This window comes from Schistocerca americana, chromosome 1 (assembly GCF_021461395.2).
Source record: "Schistocerca americana isolate TAMUIC-IGC-003095 chromosome 1, iqSchAmer2.1, whole genome shotgun sequence".
Classification (NCBI taxonomy): Eukaryota; Metazoa; Arthropoda; class Insecta; order Orthoptera; family Acrididae; genus Schistocerca; species Schistocerca americana.
The window spans coordinates 780,737,715-780,758,030 of NC_060119.1; the positions used below are offsets into that span (position 1 = coordinate 780,737,715).

Below are 20,316 nucleotides of genomic sequence, written 5' to 3' on the forward strand. Positions count from 1 at the left end.
ACATCTACATCCACACTCTGCAAACCACCGTGAAGTGCATGCCAGAGGGAACTTCCCATTGCACCAACTATTAGGGCTTCCTCCCATCCTTTCACCTGTGGAGTATGGGAAGAAGGGCTGTTTAAATGCCTCTGTGTCCACTGTAATTAATATAATCATGCCCTCATGATCTCTAAAGAAAAAGTAATAAGAGGTTGTAGTGTATTCCCAGAGTTACTGTTTAAAGCCAGTTTGTGAAACTTTGTAGACAGGTTTTCTTGAGATGGCTTGCATCTATCTTCAAGTGCCTGCCAGTTCTTCAGTATCTCATATCATTCTCCCATAGGTCAAACACACCTGTGATTATTTGTGCTGTTCTTCTCCATTTATGTTCAGTATCCCCTGTTAACGCTGTTTAGTGTGGGTTCCACAATTGAGAAATATTCTAGCATGGGTTGCGTGAATGGTTTGTAAGCAATCGCCTTTGTAAACTGATTGTATTTCCCTAGTATTCTACCAATAAACCAATGTCTTCCACCTGCTTTATCTATGAATTAACCTAAGTGACTGTTCCATTTCATATCCATACAAAATGTTACACCCAGGTACTTGTTTTACCATTTTTATTCAGATTTCAGAATTAACTCATATTTACTAACCCACTGCTATAGCTTTCACAAAGAAGAAATGAGGCTGTTGAAAGGTATAAAAGGAAAATATACGCAAGCATGTATTCCTGCTCTCCCTGTAGGTGTATCTTTTCACCATCATGAAGGCTCTGGTGTTTTTCTGTCACATTTGTAACTGATCTACAGCATCCCTGTGTTGCCCCACCAGAATAATGTGTGCTTTTATACTGTTCTGATAAACTTGTGGCGTTCACCTGCTGTATTATCTCATTGATAGTCCTCAGCATTGATGTACTGCATTGTTATACTGGCTGAAAAACAGAGGAGGGGGGGGGGGGGGGGGGAGTTGGAAGTTCAACATTGATTACTATAAATGATGTAGCTGACAGTTGCACAGCTGCATTTAACAGTTCTTTACTTTCACTGTTCACAGCCCCCTAATATTACACAGTTAATATGACCAGTAACTAGCAGCAAATTTTGATAAGCCTCATAAATAGGTTGCAGGCAGACATCAGCATACTGTTACAATAGTTTACTGTTGAATATCTATGAGCAGTAATAACCTAACCACACAGTTCATAGTTCTTGCAGAATAATATGGTACATATTGAACAGACACTGTCATTGTTTTAACACATGGCCTGATTGCGTTACACTTATTCCACTGTTTAGTTGACGCATTGTTGTTGACCTTACCAGCACAGGTTTCTTGTCTGAAAATCGGCTGTGGACTGATTGTCTCGGGACCAAAATTTGAGCCTTTATATATCATCACAATAATGGGTACTGAAACTATACATTGTTTGATGTTTAATTTACAGAAATTACAAACATAACTCATTAAATTAACTAAATACATCGAAAAATTGGTTCTTTTTAACAGTTTCTTCTACCATGAGGTTTAAGCTGGATTATTTGTTTAAATCATGAAATTAACAGATATAACTATGCAAACAATACTTTAACAAAAGTGGTAATTATTTTGGAATTAATTAAGGGCTGGGTTTGCTAACATGTTTTTGAATAAAGCCAAATAAATACTTAAAGAATGCCAGTGTTTTGCCTTCCAAATGTTTATAATTAGTACAGGATTTATACTGTTTATAAGTCAACAATAGAATTTAACTTACAAAAAAATTACTGATTTCAATCTATAACAAAAGAAATTAACTAGGAATAGTCAAAATAAATTAGGAAATTTATGACATACACAAAACTAAGTGCAAAACTAGATCTGGTTCTATATTCTTTAAAACTGAGGGCCATCCTTTCTCTTTTATGGTAATTCAAATTATACTTACGTATCTTAATGGTAATTAGTTAAAAGTAAAAAAACGAATTTAAGGAGGCAGATGGCAAAACAAGAGGGACAGTAAAAAGATCCCAGCTTGCTTTATCACAAACTGCTAATATATTATGTTGAAACATTTGAAGAACTGGCATGGAATAGTCAGAAATGTCTACATTTGTACTCCACAAGTTACCTTACAGTGTCTGGTGATGGTTACTTCATACTACAACATCTCTTTCCGACTTCACTGTTCCAGTTGCAAATTATGTGTGAGCTCAAATCTCCACAGTTTTAACATTACAGTCTTTTCCCAGTATATAGGTAGGAGGAAGTGATATGTTGGTTGTTTCTGATAGGAATGTACTATGTCGGGATTTTAACAGCAAACCACATTGTGACACACAGCTCCTCTTTAGCAGCATCTGCCACTGGAGCATAATTAATATACCATGATGCTTTCATGCCCACATAAGGAATCCTTGACTAAATGCACCACTCTTCATTGGCTCAGTTATATTTCTTCTATCCCAGATATTTAACTGATGTGTGCAGGTGGTTATAACCAAAGTGCAGTTACTCATAGGTGCCCAGTGCTGGCTGTCATTTTCATATGGCAGTGAACTTGGTAGGTATTTTTTTAGATTAGATTAGATTAGATTTACTTTCATTCCAATTGATCCGTAGTGAGGAGGTCCTCCAGGATGTGGAACATGTCAGAAAAACAACAATACATGACAAATATTTAAACTAAAACAAATAAGCTAATGTACCATTCCACAGGTCCCAAGTGGAATGATCGTCATTTTTTAATGAACACTAAGAGTCATTTTACAAATACTATTGCACTGAATTTAAAATAAAAAAGTTTTATATTTATTTATAAGGTAAGAAACATGTAATACAACTACTGTAATACTTATTTACAATGAACACATTACTGCACTGAAATGGTGCAGAAGTTAGATTATACTTACACACACACACACACACACACACACACACACACACACACACACAAATTTTCAGTGAACACATTACTGCACTGAAATTGTGCAGAAGTTATGTTGTACTTATATACAAATCAGTTGGTTTTCCTCAGAAATTCATCAATGGAGTAGAAGGAGTTGGCCACCAATAAATCCTTTAGGCTTCTCTTAAACTGAATTTCATTGGTTGTTAAGCTTTTTATGGCTGCTGGCAAGTTATTGAAAATGTGTGTTCCTGAATAATGCACACCTTTTTGTACAAGACTAAGTGACTTTAAATCCTTGTGAAGATTATTCTTATTTCTAGTATTGATTCCATGAATTGAGCTGTTGGTTTGAAAAAGTGATATATTTTTAATGACAAATTTCATTAAGGAATAAATATATTGGGAAGCTGTAGTTAGTATCCCTAGTTCCCTAAACAGGCTTCTGCAGGATGATTTTGAGTTCACACCACATATAATTCTTACTGCACGTTTTTGTGCCCGGAAAACTTTAGCTTGGCTTGATGAATTACCCCAGAAAATAATCCCATATGACATTATGGAATGAAAGTAAGCATAGTATACCAGCTTTTTCATTTTTATATCCCCTATGTCTGACAAAATTCGCATTGCAAACAGAGATTTGTTAAGACGCTTCAGCAGTTCTGTGGTGTGCTCCTCCCAGTTGAATTCATTATCAAGCTGTAATCCCAAGAATTTAACACCGTCCACTTCTTCTATCTTCTTGTCATCATATGTTAGACATATACTCTTGGGACACCCCTTACAAGTTCTGAACTGCATGTAGTGTGTTTTTTCAAAGTTTAGTGACAAAGAATTGGCCAGGAACCAGTGATTAATGTCTACAAATATTTTATTGGCTGATCTTTCTAAGACTACACTTGATTTGCTATTTATTGCAATGTTTGTATCATCAGCAAACAAAACAAACTTGGCATCTGGTAATGTTACTGATGAAAGGTCATTGATATACACAAGAAAAAGTAAGGGCCCCAAAATGGAACCTTGTGGGACCCCACATGTAATTAGTTCCCAGTTGGATGATGCCTGATAGCTTGATACATGTCTCTTTCCTAATAACACCCTTTGTTTCCTGCCAGAGATATAAGATTTGAACCATTTTGCAGCATTTCCTGTTACACTATAATATTCTAGTTTACTTAAAAGGATATTGTGATTTACACAGTCAAATGCCTTTGACAGATCACAAAATATACCAGTTGCCTGCAATTTTTTGTCTAATGAATTAAGTACATTTTCACTGTAAGTGTAGATAGCCTTCTCAATATCAGAACCTTTTAGAAATCCAAACTGTGACTTTGACAGTATGTTATTTGAGATAAGATGGTTATAAAGACGACTGTACATTACTTTTTCGAAAATTTTTGAGAATGCTGGCAACAGTGAAATTGGACGGAAATTTGATGCTATTTCTTTATCTCCCTTCTTAAACAGTGGCTTAACTTCAGCATATTTCAGCCATTCGGGAAATATTCCACTGATAAACGACTGGTTACACAGATAGCTTAATATGTTACTTAGCTCAGAATCACATTCTTTAATTAACTTTGTTGATATTTCATCATACCCACTAGATGTTTTTGATTTTAAAGATTTTATGATGGACATTATTTCTGTTGGGGTAGTGAGGGTCAAATTCATATTATGGAAGTTACTTGAAATGTCTGGTCTAAGGTAATCCATAGCAGCATCTACCGAACCTGACAACCCCATCTTTTCGGTAACAGTTATAAAATGTTTGTTAAAAAGTTCTGCAACACTATACACATCTGTCACCAATGCATCATTTACTCTTAATGCTATTTGTTCCTCTTCATGTCTGGTTCTACCGGTCTCCTCCTTCACTATATCCCATATTGTCTTTATTTTGTTATCTGATATGACTATCTTTTCCTTGTAATATATTTGCTTTGACATCCGTATTACAGTCTTTAATATTTTGCAGTATTTCTTATAATGTGCTATAGCATCAACATTGGAAATGTTTCGGATTGACAGATACAGTTTTCTTTTTGTTTTACAAGATACCCCTATTCCTCGAGTAATCCATGGCTTCTTTGTAGACTTTGCTCTAACCTTGGTAAGTTTTGGGGGAAAGCAGTGTTCAAATAAGGTAAGCACTTTATTAGCAAAAATGTTATATTTTTCATTCATGCCATGAGCACTGTAAACATCAGTCCAGTGAATGTCTCTGAGGAGTGTCCTAAAATAATCAATTTTTGGCTTACTGATTACCCTCTTGAGCTCAGATTTAACAGATTTTATATCCTGTTCAGTATTTACATTTAACAGAAGGAACTGCATGTCATGGTCTGAGAGGCCATTGACTATTGGTTTTGTAATATAATTTTGTTCATTTGACTTTTCTATAAAGATATTATCAATGGCTGTTTGTGAGCAAGTGGTTATCCTAGTGGGGAACTTTACTGTGGGAATTAAGTTGAATGATAGTGTTACTAACTCAAATAGGTTCTTATTGGGAGAGTCTTTAAGGAAATCTACATTGAAATCACCAGCAACCACTATTTCTTTGTTTTTGGTTGTTAAATGGGCCAGTACAGCTTCAAGGTGGTTTACAAACAGATTAAAGTTACCTGCAGGTGCTCGATATACACTTAATATTATGAAAGATTTTTTGTGAAAATCTAATTCTGTTGCACATGCTTCCATATGCTGTTCTAGGCAAAATTTATGAATGTCTATGTTCTTAAATTTATGACAGTTCCTGATGAATGTGGCAACTCCTCCTTTCTCCATTTCTGATCTACAATAGTGAGATGCTAACCTAAACCCTGTAACACTTAAAAGTTCTATACCAGTGGTCACATGATGTTCAGAGAGGCAGATTATGTCAGCTGGGTTTGAAGACTCTAATTCATCTATGCAGATAGTTAATTCATTAATTTTATTTCTCAGTCCTCGAATATTTTGATGCAATAAAGATAGCTGACATTTCACATTGACTGACTTAAAATTGGATGGAGTTAAAATATCTGCTGACAGTTGAAAATTCTTAACCAATGGCTGTTTATGTTGATGTAATAATTCTAATGCAAAACTGATTTATGCCAGAAAAAATTACTTCCAATTTTGGTCTGGTGCAATTCCAGCACTGCAAATGAAAGAAAGATGTATAGAAATGTTTCCATAATGTGCATTTTATTGTTAACCATTGCCTACACAGTTTGTTGAATACGAACACCAGAAATTTCAATGAGATGCTGTACAGTACCACGTTTGCACCTGGTGTCCAAAATTGGAACTAATTTTTTCCAACATAAATCAGTTCTGCATTAACATATTAGCTATCTACTTAGTTCCACTGCCATATGATAATTATAGCCCACACTGGACCTTCATGAGTAGCTACACTTTAATTGTAACCATCTGGTAGTTATTTCAGTGATTGTTTGGTTATCATATAATGAAACAATAACATGTCTTTCTGCCCATGTATGTGCAATACTTTACACTTGTTTATACTGTTGGTCAACTGCCTGACCCTGCATCAGGCATCAGTCCTATGCAGGTCTTCCTCCTCTTTTCTGCAATTTGCATGCATTGCAATTGATCTGTATAACACTGAGTCATCCACAAACAGCCTCATGGGGCTCCTTGCATCATCTACTAGGTTGTTTATATACAGGGTGTTACATTTATCTGATGACCGTTCGCTCGGGGTTGTGTTTGCTAGCCACCAGAGCCATGCATGCTGGTCGAATGGGTCCTTCATCTCTCTATTAATGCCACACTATGTGCCTTTTTGGTCCGTGTCATTCAAAGAGTGAAACAAAGATCACAAGTGTAACAGTGAAGTCTGCAAAGACAACATCACAAGACTGAATAATTCAATTCCTCATTGTTGTGTTTATTTAAAATTCACATGTGTGTACAGAATCCACTTGTATTGTCTGGGGATTGTTTGAACAGATGCTTTGAGGTGTTCAAATTTTGAGTCATGAGAAAATTCACAAATTAGGTATAATAATGAATTAGGTTTAATAATGAATAAAAAAATAGGAGTGCGGGTAAGCTACTACAAACAGCATAGTGAACGCATTATTGTGGCCAAGATAGACACGAAGCCCACATCTATTACAGTAGTACAAGTTTATATGCCAACTAGCTCTGCGGATGATGAAGAAATTGAAGAAATGTATGATGAGATAAAAGAAATTATTCAGGTAGTGAAGGGAGACGACAATTTAATAGTCATGGGTGACTGGAATTCGAGAGTAGGAAAAGGGAGAGAAGGAAACATAGTAGGTGAATATGGATTGGGGCTAAGAAATGAAAGGGGAAGCCGCCTGGTAGAGTTTTTCACAGAGCATAACTTAATCATAGCTAACACTTGGTTCAAGAATCATGAAAGAAGATTGTATGCATGGAAGATACTAGAAGATCCTGGAGATACTAGAAGGTATCAGATAGATTATATAATGGTAAGATAGAGATTTAGGAACCAGGTTTTAAATTGTAAGACATTTCCAGGGGCAGATATGGACTCTGACCACAATCTATTGGTTATGAACTGTAGATTAAAACTGAACAAACTGCAAAAAGGTAGGAATTTAAGGATATTGGACCTGGATAAACTGAAAGAACCAGAGGTTGTACAGAGTTTCAGGGAGAGCATAAGGGAACAATTGACAGGAATGGGGGAAAGAAGTACAGTAGAAGAAGAATGGGTAGCTCTGAGGGATGAAGTAGTGAAGGCAGCAGAGGATCAAGTAGGTAAAAAGACGAGGGCTAGTAGAACTCCTTGGGTAATAGAAGAAATATTGAACTTAATTGACGAAAGGAGAAAATATAAAAATGCAGTAAATGAAGCAGGCAAAAAGGAATACAGACGTCTCAAAAATGAGATCGACAGGAAGTGCAAAACTGCTAAACAGGGATGGTGAGAGGACAAATGTAAGGATGTAGAGGCTTATCTCATTATGGGTAAGGTAGATACTGCCTACAGGAAAATTAAAGAGACCTTTGGAGAAAAGAGAACCACTTGTATGAATATCAAGAGCTCAGATGGAAACCCAGTTCTAAGCAAAGAAGGGAAAGCAGAAAGGTGGAAGGAGTATATAGAGGGTCTATACAAGGGCGATGTACTTGAGGACAATATTATGGAAATGGAAGAGGATGTAGATGAAGATGAAATGGGAGATACGATACTGTGTGAAGAGTTTGACAGAGCACTGAAAGACCTGAGTCAAAACAAGGCCCCGGGAGTAGACAACATTCCACTAGAACTACTGATGGCCTTGGGAGAGCCAGTCCTGACAAAACTCTACCATCTGGTGAGCAAGATGTATGAGACAGGCGAAATACTCTCAGACTTCAAGAAGAATATAATAATTCCAATCCCAAAGAAAGCAGATGTTGACAGATATGAAAATTACTGAACTATCAGTTTAATAAGTCACAGCTGCAAAATACTAACGCAAATTCTTTACAGACGAATGGAAAAACTAGTAGAAGCCTACCTCGAGGAAGATCAGTTTGGATTCCGTAGAAATATTGGAACACGTGAGGCAATACTGACCTTATGCCTTATCTTAGAAGAAAGGCAAACCTATGTTTCTAGCATTTGTAGACTTAGAGAAAGCTTTTGACAATGTTGACTGGAATACTCTCTTTGAAATTCTAAAGGTAGCAGGGGTAAAATACAGAGAGCGAAAGGCTATTTATGATTTGTACAGAAACTAGATGGCAGTTATAAGAGTCGAGGGGCATGAAAGGGAAGCAGTGGTTGGGAAGGAAGTGAGACAGGGTTGTAGCCTCTCCCTGATGTTATTCAATCTGTATATTGAGCAAGCAGTAAAGGAAAGAAAAGAAAAATTCAGAGTAGGTATTAAAATCCATGGAGAAGAAATAAAAACTTTGAGGTTCGCCAATGACATTGTAATTCTATCAGAGCCCGCAAAGGACTTGGAAGAGCAGTTGAACGGAATGGACAGTGTCTTGAAAGGAGGATATAAGATGAACATCAACAAAAGCAAAACGAGGATAATGGAATGTAGTCGAATTAAGTCGGGTGATGCTGAGGCAATTAGATTAGAAAATGAGACACTTAAAGTAGTAAAGGAGTTTTGCTATTTTGGGAGCAAAATAACTGATGATGGTCAAAGTAGAGAAGATATAAAATGTAGACTGGCAATGGCAAGGAAAGCGTTTGTGAAGAAGACAAATTTGTTAACATCGAGTATAGATTAAGTGTCAGGAAGTCGTTTCTAAAAGTATTTGTATGGAGTGTAGCCATGTATGGAAGTGAAACATGGACAATAAATAATTTGGACAAGAAGAGAATAGAAGCTTTCAAAATGTGGTGCTACAGAAGAATGTTGAAGATCAGATGGGTAGATCACATAACTAATGATGAAGTATTGAATAGAATTGGGGAGAAGAGGAGTATGTGGCACAACTTGACAAAAAGAAGGGACCGGTTGGTAGGACATGTTCTGAGGCATCAAGGGATCACAAATTTAGCATTGGAGGGCAGCGTGGAGGGTAAAAATTGTAGAGGGAGACCAAGAGATGAATACACTAAGCAGATTCAGAAGGATGTGGGTTGCAGTAAGTACTGGGAGATGAAGAAGCTTGCACAGGATAGGGTAGCATGGAGAGCTGCATCAAAGCAGTCTCAGTACTGAAGACCACAACAACAACAACAACAACAACAACAGTGAAAAAATTTTGTGAAATGGAAAGTGTCCATGGCAAGAAGCATAAAACAATGACATATGGTGCTCAAAGAAGTTCATTTTGATGACACTGCATCCCACTCAGAAAATTCCTCCAAGAAGTCTCTTAGGCATCTTTCATAGCAAACGCAAAGAGCTGCTAAATCACTTTAGAAAAGGCTCTAAGAAGTAACAGTAGTGCAACAAATTAAACCTTGGTACCGGCATACAGGTTTTGTGAATGATTTTGAAACAGGTGCATGGTGATGAAATGTATCCTTATCTCATTCAGTTTTTAGATGAGACTTGGTGACATTTGTATGGGTATGTTAATTCCCAAAAGTGTCAACACTGGAGCACCAATAGATCTATTCTGCTTCATGAGGAGTGTGGTGTGCAGTTAGTGGTGACATAATAATATGCCCAATTTTTTTAAAAGTGCAGTTAAAAGTGAAAGATATGTGCAAAACTTTTGCAACCATTTTTTAATGAACTGGGTGACAGAGAACAAAGCTTTGCATTTTTCAACAGTATCTGGCAAGTGCTCATATGGCCAATGTTTCTTTGCGTGCAGTTCATGATGGGTTACATGATCTGCACATTTTTTCAGTCATGTGGAGTGCTACTTTCTTCCAGTGACCTTCAATAGATCACTGCTAGAAAATGCTCAAGTTCTTTCACGTTCCTGCATGAGCTCACATGGCAGAATGTCAGCATTCCCTTTAAAAAAACGCACTGATCTCTTTGGATCACTCCAGGTGTGTATTCGGTACCATGTGATCATTTGACTCTCCGCCACTGACATAAATCATGTTAATGAAGTGGTGTCTCTGTGCCAATATGTTATACGCAATTTGTGCAATAATATGAGTCAGTGTGGAGTGGTGACAGAATAAAAGAAACAAGGCGACATGTTTGGCTGTGTCTATGACCACACCATGAATGAAGTTGTCTGATTTGTGGTGTACCAACACAGACTGTTTAGTATGTTTAAGAGGAATAGTGTGCTTCTCACACCCATTTAACATGACATAAGAACAGTGGTCGTAAAAAATTCTGACTTGACACGACTCAGAGACAAATATCACATCCTGTCAATGACAGTTAGTTGCAGACATAATAGGATTCCTGCTGTTAGCGAATCCAGGTCCATCTCAACCAGTTTCTTAGCAAACATTGTCAATGGGGAACTTCTTACAGTGGACATTTGAGGTCAGATATCTTGCAGAAGGTCATTGCCATTGTCAAAAAGGCATTTTTTTTACATTCAAATCTGTGGTGAAGATCTCTTTCCTTTTGGAGTTACTGTCTAATATGGCCATTGATACATGGCTAGGCTTTCCCAAGCCTCCCAACAATGCTCAGCACATACCTGTCTAACACTTATTGTTCAAGACTCTTGAATTTGTGTTCATTTGTATTCAAAATTTCTGGTGTTGGAGTTGAGTGGTTGACTGAATGCTCAACTTAACTGAACTCTGTTTTATGTTGTACTTAATAAGCAGAAATACCTTCCACCCTTTCTTAACTTTCCTGTTGACACCCGTCACCTGTGGCACTGCAACAGTCTTATGATCACTGATTTCCTGCACTATGTTGGCTGACTTGTAAATCTTGGGCTTGTTTGTACTGAGTAGATACAACATCTTACCCTTGCAAGTCAGTCCTCTAAATACTCAGCATAATTTTCAGGTATCACATTTGGAACAATGTCACACAAAACTCTGTCCCTACCACTGACCTAATGGCATCAATTTCCCAGTCAATAGCTGGTAAGTTTAAATTTTTCTCTTATGGTATAACATTACCACTATATATTCCACCACTACGAGTTGTCAGGCAGTTGTCCTTAAGAGTACCTGAGTGCTATGTTGGTATGAATACTTATCTTAACCCAACTTATTTTGCATTTAGGATCTGCATTAACCTGCTATTCAATCTGATTTCAGCAATTTTTTTCCAGTACTATATGGGTATAACAAACATCAAAAAGCGTTTTGCATCACCCCGGTTCCCAGAGCTTCTGAAGATAGATGTTGACTGTGGATATTGTATCACAGACACAGCCCCTTTGACTGTTCAGAGATATTACTAAACCCACCCAAAGATGTAAACAACCATGCATGAGCAGCGCCTATTAGACAGAGGGGGTTCAACAGCTGATCAGTTCCAGTCATTGCACCAGGAAGGAGGTGCATGGCTCGTGTTGTCTGTAGTTCAACCATGCCTAGACGGTCAGTACCATGGCTCGATCATGCCCACAATGTTACTTTGTGCCAGGAAGGGCTCTCAACCAGGGAAGTGTCCAGGCATCTCAGAGTGAACCAAAGCTATGTTGTTCGGACATGCAGGAGATACAGAGATACAGGAACTGTCGATGACATGCCTCACTCAGGCCACCCAAGGGCTACTACTGCCACAGGACATCATGTTATGACTCAAACTGTGCACAATAGGCTGCATGATGCACATATTCATTTTTGGAAGTTTGTGGTAATGACTATGGGACCAAACCGCTAAGGTCATGGGTCCATAGGCTTACACATTACTTAATCTAACTTAAACTAACTTACACTGCGGACAGCCCATGCCCAAGGGTGGATTCAAACTTCAGACGGGGGGGGCCGCGCGAACCATGACAAGATGCCTCAGACCACATGGCTATCCCACGTGGCATGACTTCATTCTCAACGTCCATGGCAAGGTCCACCTTTGCAACCATGACACTATGCAGTGCGGTACAGATGTGTCCAACAACATACTGAATGGACCATTCAGGATTGGCATCATGTTCACTTCACTGATGAGTATCGTATATACCTTCAACCAGACAATTGTCGGACACGTATTTGGAGGCAACCCAGTGAGGCTGAACACCTTAGGCACATAGTCCAGCAAGTGCAGCAAGGTGGAGGTTCCTTGCTGTTTTGGGGTGGCATTATGTGGGGCCGATGTATGCCACTGGTGGTCATGGAAGGCACCATAATGGCTGAAGGATACGTGATTGCCATTTTGGGACAGATAGTGCAGTGATATCGGCAGCACATTGGCGAGGCATTCATCTTCATTGATGACAGTTTGTGACCCCATCATGCACATATTGTGAATTACTTCCTTCAGGATAACTGCATCACTCAACTAGAGTGGCCAGCATGTTCACCAGACATGAACCCTATCGAACATGGCTGGGATAGATTGAAAAGGGCTGTTTATGGAGGACGTGACCCACCAACCACTCTGCGGGATCTATGCCGAATCACCTTTGAGGAGTGGGACAATCTGGACCAGCAGTGCCATGATGAACTTGAAGATAGTATGCCATGACAAATACGGGCATGCATCAATGCAGGAGGATGTGCTACTGAGTATTAGAGGAGGTACCGGTGCGTACAGCAATCTGGATCACCACCTCTGAAGGTCTCACTGCATGGTGGTACAACATGCAGTGTGTGGTTTTCATGGGCAATAAAAATGACAGAAATGATGTTTATGTTGATTTCTTTTCCAATTTTCTGTACAGGTTCTGGAACTCTCAGAACCAAGGTGACGCAAACGTTTTTTAATGTGTTTATTACCATTGAAGAGTGAGACTAGTTCTGTGACCATCACATGGACACTCATGCTTTTAACTGTTACTATAGTAACATTTTTCCCTCACATCCACAATGATGAAAGCTACCCTCTGTAATTAATGGGTGCTGATTTTCTTCTCTCTCTCAAAACCCAGGATGCAATGTTTTGTTGGTTTTGTAGAAGAATTTCTCTATCCTGAAAAAACCCACATGTTCATGCTATACATACTCTGCTACCCAAGTACTCACTTCCTGCATATAACACGTACTTAATTTATTAAGGGAGTTTCCAAAATTCCCCCATCAATTGTGGATGGTGAGAAATGTGCATCCAAGAACTTTATCAAGTGATCTAAGCCTTGGGTTTAATTCCTCCATTTTTCTCTAAATCAGAGTATAGTCACAGCGATCTGACTAGGCAAGGAACACATCAAAAACCCACAGAAACTCTATTGGCAACCAAGGCTGTCAACAGCAAGTCACTGGGAGTAAACTGGATGGCAACAACAAGAGAAAGACTGACAATGAAATGTCATAGCAGAATAACAAGTCCAATGAGCAACCCAAGATTGAAAACGAAAGGCACAGTGAATAGTGTGAATTGACAACAATGCAAGAGCGCATCAGAAATGCTACTGAAGACCATGAGCACTCATAGGCCAACAAGAGTAGAATCACTTTCCATCCAGTGCTGCAGTAGCAATGCCATTGCCCACAAATGTAGCAGTTCCATCTAATGGCTGTCATCAAGCCCCATTCATTCTGGCTGGCTTTCAAACTCATAAGAGCAGGACACCAGATCCCTCCCTTCTGAAATGGATTTGCAGCTGGAAGCACCCTGGACCATAGTTTGTCAGACAAACTGGTGGCACAGTTGGTGTCCCAGTGCTGAAATGTGCCAGCTGGTGGGAGCAACCCTGCAGAGGAACACTGCTGGGCTACGGTCATGGACACGAGTGGTCCTGTATATGCTAAGAAATATCATGAGCACTGTTGTGTTGTTGTTGTTGGTGGTGGTGGTGGTTGTGGTGGAAGAGGAGGAGGAGGAGGAGGAGGAGGAGGAGGAGGAGGATGAGGATGAGGAGGTTTCCAACACTTTCAACATTTGCTGTTTAAATGTCCACATCGTACACTCTCCTTCACCATTGGAGGCCAGGTGAAATGGCAGACACAATAGATATTTGATCCCATTTGAGGTGCAGAATTGTTCAAAAGCCAACACTGTTAAAATGTAGCCCACTGTCAGACACAGTGGTCTAGGAAATCCCCTCAACAGCTAGAATCTGGATTAATGTGCTAAGTGTGATGTCAGTGGTGGTGGACACCATGCTGACCACTATTGGTAGTTAGCATAAGCGTCATGACAGTGAGCCACATAGAGCCCAGAAAGATGCCAACAAAGCCCACCAGATTAATGCAGTCCCAGGGGTTATGGGAGCTTGGTCAGGGGTGGAAGATTGGGGCAGAGCAGCCTGGTGCAGAGCACAAGCAGGACAGCTGTGCACCATTGCCTCCATGTCCTTGCTGAGTCCTGGCAAATATGCAGCATGCCTCATGACAGCTTTCATCCATGACGCACCCCCATGCCTGTGAGGTAGGAGTTGCAAAACCTGAGGCTGCAAGGTAGTCGAATGACAACATTGTGAGTATCCATCTCTGCATGAAGTAGGGGGACATCAGTAGTGACAAACAAACAGTGGGAGAGGTTAGACTCAGATTGAAGCTCTGGACTGGCATTTCTTAAAAAAATAGTGCTTGATGTGCCATAAGATAGGGCCACAGTGCACATCTGCAGTGATTCGAGCAGCCATAATGAGTTTCGCTCATAGGCATTGTGTGCTGAGGGCTTTTATTTAATGGTATGATTGTAGGAGCTAAGGAAAAGTGCCCTATACTGGAGAAATTGTGCCATCTGCTCTGAAAGCCAGGAGCATCACCTGAAAAATGCCACCAGTGCTTTGTGGTCTATGAGGGTAAACTAGGTCCCAAACAAGTAAACATGGACCTTCTCAAAGATAATTACCTAATCCTCTTTCTCTGTCTGCAAGTAGTTCATTTGAGCAGGTGTCAGAGTCTTTGATGCATAGGCAATCAGTTGCTCAGTACCATCATTTTTCCTGTGCAGTAGCACTGCACTAATGGCATATGAGAGACATATAAGGCCAAAACCAGTGGATGTGATGGGGAAAAGGATATAAGACAGGGTGCCAAGCACAGCAGATCCTTCAGCTGTGTGACAGTGCGCTCATAGGCAGCTTTCCACATTTGCTGACCACCTTTCTTCTGTATCTGGTTTAGTGGATGCATAATATGGGCCACTTGTGAAAGGAAATTAGAAAAAAAGACTGAAGCTCCTGTAAGGGCTATTGAGGATGCAGTAGAGAATCAATAGCTGCTACAGTGTGATCAGTGGGCTGGATCCCTTCTTTGTTGAGCAAGTGTCTGAGGATTTCCCCTTTCTCCTCAAAAAAATCTGGCATTTGTGTAAGCAGCAAATCATGCAACTTAGTAAAGTCTGCAGTGTATCATGCAACTTAGTAAAAATGGTGTAAAGCTTGTGCAGATGGTTCTGACTCATAGTGCCCATGACAGTTAAGTCATCAAGACAGTGCATCCAGAGATGAACATGGTTAAATGTCCCACGTATCTCTAGAAGCTTGCTGGAGCAGAAGAGATCCCTTAAGGCAAGCTCTTGCATTTGCATAAACAGATGCTAGTGTTACTGAGGAGGTGTTAACAATTTTAATGATGCTTTGGGAGTCCTCATCCAATGGCATCTGCAAAAATGGGTTGGCAAGGTCTATCTTAGAAAAATACTCTCTTCCTAGAAGCTTTGTGAGAATGTCCTCTGGATATGGTATGAGGTAGGATTCCACTTGTCAAAATTAAAGTCTCTGCAGAACTGAGGGGAGCCATTGGATTTGTTTACCACCACTAGGGGTGTGGCCCAAGCACTGGTTTTAACATGTTCAATCACCCCAGCCTTCTGAAGGTAATCTAGTTCCTGCTTAACAGCTGTCTGTAGGGAGATAAGAATAGGTCATGCCTGACAGAAACAGGACACTGTGCCTGGATACAATGAAATACGAAACTGAAAATCTGCAGTGCACCATAAGCCGGGTTCAAATATAGGTGCAGAAAGTGGCACTAAGGTTGTTGAGTTCCTGGAAGGGAACCATGTCAGAGATGACCTTTACCTCATTGGTGATGAAGAATCCAAATGACAAGAAGGCATCCTACTGAAAATGTTGCCAGCTAAGTGACTACTGACCACAAACAGCATTGCGAGCCCTGAGACTTTTTTCCAGCCAGCTGTGATTGTGAACTGACCCCAGAGGGGAATTAAACTGTCATCTTATGTGATCAACATATGGGGCGAAGGAGCCAATTCATGGGAACCCAGAAGAGGATATGTTTGAAGTTTCCAAGGAAACTGTGTGCACAGGGAAATGTATGATCTGGTTTGCAGTATTAAGGTTGGTAACCAACTTAATAGTGGGAGGATCACCCAGGGGAACAATGATTTGATGCGAGGGAGGAGCAGGGTTTCATTATCCTGACAATTTACAACAGACAGTTCAGAGATAGCCATCTTTCCAACAACAGATGCAGTGCACCCAGCGATCTAGACATCCCACTGTAAAACAGTCAGGATATGATGGAAGACCCCACTGCCCTGACAAGAGTGTGTGGCTGGCTGTTCAGAGCCTATTGACACATCTGAAATAAACAGATCATGACACTACCATTGGGAAAATGACTTATGAGTATCCCGTCTCCCCCAGTGCATAACGTGGGGGTTGGACTACTGCTACTTGTGAGTGAATAGTGAAGTACTCATTTGCTGCATGCATGATTTTGAAGAAGTGTGTGATTTTTGAAATATTGTCCAACAAAAGGTTTCCAGGCTTAGGGCTGCTGTGCAAACTTCAGATTGGGAGCCAGTTGAGGCGCTACATCTCAAATTAAGGAGTCTGCATAGGAGGCCTTGCAAACAATTCATAGAAGTGAAATTGCAACGGTGAATCAACCCATGAGTGTGATGTTTCTGACCAGTTTGCTTGTGGTATCAATGAAACACAAGCCACTGTGTGACCACATGGAATCATTGTGAATAATAACTCAAAAGCAAGGAGCATGTCTACTTGAAAGTGAATGTGACTGGATTTGAAAGAGAAGCCAGTTTCTTCAGTAAGATATTTGTCCCCAGGAAAGTCCTAGAAAGAAGGAATGACCATTACAGTGTCATCAGAGACCCAAAAGAGGGTGAAGTGCTGTTTCAGCCATTGCAAATACATGTCCCAATCCTCTTTGGCTATCCACCTGGGAAGTGACCACAGCCTGTATGGGATAGGTACCATGAACCTGCAGTCGATCCTTCACAGGTTGAATTTCCTAATAGAGCAAATCAGTTTCCTACTGCTGTTGGAACTGCTGTTGCAATTGCTGCTGCAAGAGCTACTGTTGCTGTTGTTCCATGAGCTGAACAATTTTGCATCTGTGCCATGCTATTAACCTCTTTCCTTGTTGTCAGATATAGTGACCAAAATCTGACAATCCCAGGAATGACTCAAGAACCCACAGAAATTGGCTGACTGGCCAAGGCTGTAAACATGAGTTGTTTACTCACAGGAGGAGAACAACAGGGGACAGACAGTCAACAGAGATGACACAGTTGAATAACAAGTCCAACAAGTAATCCAGTAGTGAAAACCTGAGACATAGCAACTACTATGACCAAAACAATGATGTGCAGTGGCGACAGTACTTCAGTTCAGTACAATCATGACCAAAGATAAAGCCACTGCACTTCTAACTTTAAAGGGTGACCACAAGCACTGGAAACATAGGCATGGCCCTGCAGCCAGCACTGCAGTGATGATGCCAGCACTTGCACATGCAGCAGTAGCATTTTGTTGTCTAAATCTGCCACTGTGTTTCCTGAAAGATTCAATATACAGTAGAAAACACTTTCCTATAAAAATTAAAAGCATAAAACTAAATTCATAAAAGGAAAATGTGCAATGTGATGTCCTACATGACTTGGTGTTTGATCCTCTCCTGTTTTTTTCCTGTGTTCATGACTTGTCAGTGACATCAAAAGCTATTCATAATCTAAAATGTATGCTATGTAAATGATCATATGAAACAACAAGACAAATTTAGCAATCCTAAAAAAAAAATCAGATAATAGTCAGTGAAAACGGATACTTGTGTTGAGCAGCTAGCTCAGCAGCCTACATGCAATAGATATATCTTAGACCTTGTAACTACAGATATGCAAGACCTTATTGACAATGTCATTATAGAAATGGGGATTAGTGATCATGATGTCATTATAGCAACTATGATTACAAAAGTTAATAAATTAGTCAAGAAGGCTAGGAGAGTGTTTATGCTAGACAGAGCAGATAAGCAATTATTAACATCTTACTTAAAGAATGAATTGGCAACATTTAGTTCCAGTAAGATGGATGTAGAGGAATTATGAGAAAAGCTTGAGCAGATTGTAAATCAAGGGGTCTGGAGAGTTATGTGCCTAGTAAATGGATAAAGGATAGAAGAGACTCACCATCGGCAGATCCTGAGGAAGCAGAGACTGTTGCACTATCAGTTCAAAAGTGAATGCATAAATGACAATAATTGAAGGTTAGAAGAGATTCATGCATCTGTGAAAAGATCTATGTGCAAAGCATCCAACAAGTACCCCCATCACACAGTAGTAAAAGATCTGGCAGAGAACCCAAGAACGTTCTGGTCATATGTAAAATCACTAAAGGGACTAGAGCTTCCATTCAGGTCCTTGTTTAACAATCTGGTGTGGCAGTTGAAGATAGCAAAACAAAAGCTGAAGATTTAAATTTCATGTTGAAGAAATCATTCACAGAGGAGGACCATCCAAAAATACTGTCATTTAACAATCAGACAGACTCCTTGTTGTACAACATGGTGATAAGCATACCTGACATAGAGAAGCAACTGAAAGATTTGAAAGCAAATAAATCACTAGGTCTGGATTGAATCCCAGTTCAATTTTACAAAGATTACTCTACACCATTGGCCCCCTTGCCTAGCTTGCATTTATCATTAATCTCTTGCCCAACACAAAGTCTCAAGTGACTGGAAAAAAGTGCATGTGACTCCAGTATATAAAAAGCTAAAAGAATGGACCCACAAAATTACAGACCAATATCCCTAACTTCTGTTTCCTTCAGAATCATTGAAAATATTGTCAGTTCAAATATAATAAACTTCCTTGAGGCTGAGAAGCTTATTTCCATGAATCAGCATGGATTTAGAAAGCATCACTCATGAAAAACTCACATAAGATACTGAGAACTATGGATGAAGGTCATCAAGCACATTCCATATTTCTAGATTTCTGGAAAGCATTTTACACAGAGCCTGACTGCAGGCTGTTAAAAAGGCATGAGCATATGGAATAAGTTCACAGATACATGAGTGGCTCAAAGATGTCTTAAATAATAGAAACCAGTATGTTTTCCTCAATGGCAAGTGTTCAACAGAGATGAGGGTATCAGGAGTGCCCCAGGGAAGTGTGATGGGACCACTGTTGTTCTCTATGTACGTAAATGATCTGGCGGACAGGGTGGGTAGTAATCTGTTGTTGTTGCTGATGATACCATGGTATACGGTGAGATGTTGAAGTTGAGTGACTGTAGGAATATACAAGATGACTTAGACAAAAGTTCCAGTTGGTTTGATGAATGGTAGGTAGCCCTAAAAGTTGAGTGACTGTAGGAATATACAAGATGACTTAGACAAAATTTCCAGTTGGTTTGATGAATGGTAGGTAGCCCTAAATGTGCAAAAATGTAAATTAATGCAGAGAAGGAGGAAGTTAAAACCTGTAATGTTCGGATACAGTATTACTATAGTCCTGCTTGACACAGTTAAGTCATTTAAATATCTGAGCATAACATTGCAAAGAGACTGCATATAGGATGCTGGAGTGACCTGTTCTTGAGTATTGCTATTTGGCATCCTTACCAGGTCAGATTGAAGGAAGAAATCAAAGCAATTCAGAAGCGGGCTGCTAGATTTGTTATGGTAGGTTTGAACAACATGAGAGATGCTTTGAGAACTCAAATGGGAATCTCTGGAGGAAAGGCGATATTCTTTTCGAGAAACA

General features: G+C 39.6%; 1 protein-coding gene across 1 annotated transcript in view; it reads left to right on the top strand.

Moving 5' to 3' along the window:
* The window catches only part of LOC124594185, a 148,460-nt gene that overhangs the window by 49,036 nt on the left and 79,108 nt on the right, over positions 1-20,316 (top strand). The gene's annotated exons all lie outside the window — the stretch shown is intronic.